The following is a 5,408-nucleotide window of genomic DNA, read 5'->3' as shown; positions in this document are numbered from 1 at the left end:
CCCTCCATGCTTAGTGGTATGTCCACTTCACCCCATTCCCCTTCTTCCCTGCCTGCTACTATCCGGGAATAGGAGAAGCTCCAGAACCTCTCCTGCCCCATTCTAGCCAGGCTACATGAAAGTCGGGCTCAGCAGGGAACAGCAGCAGTGGTGGTGGGTGGGTTCCCCCCCACCCCTTAGCTTGTTCCTGAGTTAGCAGGGAACACTTAGGGGACCATGCACAGAGAGAGAACCTGTCCACTGCCACTGTGTCTGGCTGAGCACAATTGGAGTGGGGCAGGAACAGCTCTGGAGCTCCCCTTGTCCCCAAGGTCAGCTGGGGATAGCAGCAGCTTGAGGGGGGAAGGAATGGGAAGGCAGGAGAGGTGCTGCTAAGCACAGGTAAAGGGAGGGGATGCCAAAAGTGGGTGGGGGGAGGCAAGATTCTTACCTGATTTGGGGACTTAAGAAAAAGTCCTTAGCTGCTCTTCCCACCGTGTGTCCTACCCAGGGTACAGCCACCCCTCTAGTGCCAGTCGCTGGTCCCACACCCCTCTTTACAAAATCCTGGATCTGTGTATAGCTAGGGACCACAATCCAAGCTGTCCGTGTCCTGTCCTACCCCCCGCCCCCCACCGGGCTTGGTGACGAAGCTTTTTACGTGGACAATGGCATGTTTCATTTTCATGTTGTCCCCTTAATAAATTTTTGCTAATTTTTTTCAAGCCAGGTGTGAGAGACTTGATAAGAGGAGGTGTTTGGATAAAGCAGGTATTGGTGTATGTGGGTGGGATGAGTATGGAACAAACAGAAACTGGAGGAGAGGAGATAGTGGCAGTCACCTTTCACCAGCTCCATCAGGTGTGAAAGCTGCTTGCTCTATCTTTCAGATTCATATCTGGCCACCATTACCCATGCTTTTGTAACCTTGAGGCTAGATTAATACTTTAAGGCACTCTATGTGGGATTGGCTTTAAGGACCATCCGGAAGCTGCAACTGGTGCAGAATACAGTGGCCTGCTTTCAGACATGGCTGGGTCCCCAGGAGCACATTACTCCCATACTTCCAGAGTTAGTACTGGCTTCCTGTAGTTTTCTGAGTGCAATCTGAGGTGCTGGTCATGACCTATAAAGCCCTAAATGTCCTGAGTCCTATATACCTAAGGTAGGTAAGACCATTATGATCCCTAAAGTCAGCCAAGAATAGCCTCTTGCAAGTACCATCAGCACATCAAGTCTGCTTGGCCAAAACACATGGGAGATCATTCTCAGATGTTGCTCTTCAGCTCTGGAGCTTTCTCTCCCTTGAGGCCTCTAGAGTCTGCCTCCATTTAAAGGTGGCATAGGATCTTTTTCATTTGGACAAGAATTTAGCAGGTGGCGTTCAGCTGTGTGTATTATTTGGGGAATTGTTTTGCTTGATCAATTTTTATGACTGTCTTTGTAAGTTGCCCTGAGCTTTTGTGGGGAGGGCAGTGGCATAGAAATCAAATAAATAAATGAAGTATAGGGGAGTGGAGGGAGACTTAACACAAAGAGAAGGAACAGGCTGTAAATATAAATAGTACATAACAGTTTATTCCTTTAAATTGTAGGGGACTGTGGCACCACAAATATTTTTCATGCTGGCTTAACCCTCAAGGGCATCAGGTATTTTTTCTTTGTTTGTATAATTTTAAACCTCTAAAATCTACCTTTCTTTCTCTGATATCACCCCTTGCCCCCACCAAAACCACCCGCCCTGAAAATTCATTTTAAGGTTGAAAATAATCAAGAGAGATTTTGTTATAAAGGATAACTTACTTAAGGATGGGTTATTTGAAGCCTCTGTTTTGTGATGCCAGTGTCATGTCAGATGTTCTACTCTGCTCTCTAGCAGGGTTGTTATATGGGCCGCATACAGTATTTGTAATATCTAAGCATCTCTACTGATTCAGAAGATTATTTTTAAAGCATTTGGAGTTAACCTTTTAGGAGTTTAAATGATCAGATCTTTGTCACACAACAGTGATGGAACTTCTGTTCCCCATCCCCCACCCCTGGAGCACATGTAAAAGTGCCCATTAGTTTTATTTCAGCTATAGTGCTTTAATGTCTGAGACTGATCAGTCAAAGAAGAGAATTTGAGCCTTATTCTAGATCAGGTAGTTGGTCTATAATGAAAGGTGAAGAGACCAGACCAGAAAAATAGATACTATATCAAAAGTACATGCTCTTGGGCTATGACCCTGCAATTTTGTCTTGCCAAGGAGAAGAATTCCATGCCTGTGAAGATGGCCACTGAATACATTGCAGGAGTAGGGCTTTGTTGTACTGGCATGAATAAGTGTTAACTGTGTTTTGTCAAATATCTGGGTAACGAAGGATTAGAAAATCTTGCCTTACTAAAATGCCATGATATATACCAGCTTCTTTGACTGTCCTTTTTTCCTACTTTGTCTTAGATTTATTTGTTATGACTGACATTCTACTGTTGGAGAACATTTAATAACATTCAGGGAGCTGAAATATTTTTCCTTTTAGTAACTGACTTTTTTACTTTTCTCCTCACAATTTATCCCAGCATCTGCTAGGTATATTATTTAGCCAAGTGTTTTCAATTAGCATGCATTTTATCTTTCTATAGTGCTCTTTTATGGTTTCAGATAGCTTTGTCCATTATTTAAATTGTATATGTTGTCTTTGCTTTTTTTGTTTGGTAATAAATTTAATTATTTTCTATTTTCTATTATGGAGCTAATAATATAATGGTTTAACTTGTTAAACAAGCTGGTGGGGAGGGGGGGAAGAAGCTCACATCACAGCTCCATGCCCTCATCTTAAGGATCAGGAATGATGAGGAAATCCCAGATGACCTTAGGGGTGCCATGATCATGACAGTCTTCAAGAACGCAGGCAGGTCCAACTGTGGAAATTTACCGAAGGATCACTTTGCTGTCTACCACAGGAAAAATCATTGTGCAAACCCTCCTGAAATATCTCCTTCCACTTGCTGAAGAGCTCATCCCAGAATCTCAGTGTGGGTTCAAGGCATCAACAGCTACAACCGACATGATCTTCACTGCTTGCCAGCTGCATAAAAAATTCTGGGAACAACATAAATTTTTCTCCATGGTTGCCTTTGACCTCATGAAAGCCTTTAACTCTTGTCAGCTGAGAAATGCTCTGGAAGATCCTTCTGGAGTATGGATGCCCACCAAAATTCATCTCCATTCTTTGCCTGCCTCATGATGATATGCACATGGTCGTTCTCAGTAATGGATCTTTCACGCACAGATTCCTTTGATGTTAAGATAGGAGTTAAGCAAGGCTATGTCATCGCTCCAACAGTCTTCTCAGTATTCCTTACTGTGATGCTACATCCGACCACCAACAAGCTTCCAGTTGGAGTGGAGCTAAACTACGTAATGAATGGCAAGCTTTTTAATCTCGGCCGACTTTGAGCCAAAACCAAGACCACCCCAACCTCAGTAATTAAACTCCAGTATGCTGATGCTGTGGTAATCTGTGCTCACTTGGAAGCAGACCTTCAGGAAATCATCAACATCTTTACAGAGGCATACAAGAAAATGGGACTGATGCTTACATTCAGAAGAATAAGGTCCTCCATCAACAAGCTCTTAATGAGCAGTCTCCAACTCTGGTAATTCAGATTTACAGAAAATTGAGTGTTTCCTGTACCTTGGAAGCTTTCTCTCACAGAAGGCTGATATTGACAAAGAAATCCGACATAGCCTTAAAAGTGCAAGTGTAGCCTTTGGACACATGAGGACATGGTGTTTGAAGATCATGACATCAGATCCAAAACCAAGCTCATGGTTTATCAAACAGTTATGATCCCCACCATACTGTTCAGAGCTGAGACATGGACAATGTACAGGAGATACTTAAAATCGCTGGAAAAATATCATCAATGCTGCCTGCAGAAGATCCTTCAAATCCAGTGGGATAATAGACTCACCAACATTAGTGTCGTCTCACAAACAAACACCACCACAAGCATCGAGGCGTGATCATCTAACATCAGCTTCAGTAGGCTGGCCACATTATTCAGATGTCCAACTCTGGACTCCCAAAGCAGGTTTTATTTTCCCAGCTCACTTGAGGCATATGCTCAAGAGGAGAGCAAAGAAAGTGCTTCAAGGATGTCTTCAAGACCAACTTGAAAAAATTTAACATTGACATCAACTGGTGGGAGACTATTGCCCAGGACTGCCCCAAGTGGAGGAAGAGTCTGCTGCTAGGATCTCAGTACTTTGAAACCTTATGATGATGACAAGAGATGGAGAAGCGGGAGCAGCAGAAACAGTGTGTCATGGACTGAATCAAGAATCCAGATCCACCCACCACACATGGAACCACATGCCCAAGTTGCAACAGAATCTGTTGATCCCAGATTTGCCTCATTAGCCATCTTTGGACCTATATACAGTAAAAGCTCTGTTATCCGGCACCCATGTGGAATGGAGGGTGCCGGATAACAAAATATCTTGGTTAACTGAGTGGCCCGAACAGGCGTCTTTGCCTGTTTGGGCCGCGGCCTGTCCTGCTGCATTGCTGCCCCTCCCGTGGGCCCTAAGGGACAGGGAGGGGGGACCTGTGCAGGCTGCTATGCCCAGGGTTGTGGAGGCTTGGCAGCACAAGTGGGTATAGAACTCAAGAAAATATCGCCTACAAATTGCCTACCTAAAAATGCTCACTTCCAGGTTTTGTATTCTTATAGGGCTGCTCTGCATGGACAGTGCCTCTTTAGATGTTTAGTCCAGAACCTGTTCTTCCCTATGTGGTATGCATTAAATTTGCAGCTTTTAGACAAAACTCCCATTGACTTCAATGGGAACATTGCTTGAGTAAGGACAGCAGTATTTGGCACGTATGTTTCAGTACCCAAACCAGAAAAATCGAAGCTTCTTCAGGTACTGGTATGGGTTGAAAGGATGAAAGGAGTGTTTGTGTATTTACATTGAAAGTTAGCATGTGCTGTTAAAATTAAATCACTGAAATGTAAAGATGAAAAGCATCTCTTTGTTTTCATTTTTATAAATTGGATTTGGTAGACTCACACTATCTAAAGAATTAATCCATCCACTCAATTAAAAAAAATACTGCTGTTTGTGTCACAAGACCGCATTTGTAGCTTGTAAGCTCAGTAGGAGTCCTAGGCACAAACAAAAAGAAAAAAAAAATGTGATCAACTTGTATATCTGCTGCTATTTTAAATTCATTTCTTAGCTTTTTTATTTTTTTCTCATTTTATTTGTGGCTATATTTTGTGTGATGCACCAGAAATATTAAAAATGTATAATATTTTCAGTAACTTCAAATGGCTGGGGCAGGTAGAGGAAGAGGGCGTGCTGCATTTACCTTCAACATAGAAGCTATTGGTTTTTCTAAAGGCGAAGCACTACCTGAAGCAGCATTCAAACCCC

General features: G+C 43.0%; 1 non-coding gene across 2 annotated transcripts in view; it reads left to right on the top strand.

Annotated features, from left to right (window-relative positions):
- LOC102379113 overlaps positions 1–5,408 on the top strand; it is a 7,231-nt gene extending 1,823 nt beyond the window's left edge. For both annotated transcript variants that reach the window (XR_003094124.1, XR_003094123.1), the window contains exons 3-4: positions 1,575–1,629; positions 5,294–5,408. This is a non-coding gene — a transcript (RNA polymerase III subunit G). The remainder of the gene's footprint in view (positions 1–1,574; positions 1,630–5,293) is intronic.

The sequence above is a fragment of the Alligator sinensis genome, unplaced genomic scaffold, assembly GCF_000455745.1.
Source record: "Alligator sinensis unplaced genomic scaffold, ASM45574v1 scaffold218_1, whole genome shotgun sequence".
NCBI classification, from domain to species: Eukaryota; Metazoa; Chordata; order Crocodylia; family Alligatoridae; genus Alligator; species Alligator sinensis.
Note: the sequence above shows the minus strand (reverse complement) of the source record. Positions and strands in the feature narration are given on the sequence as shown.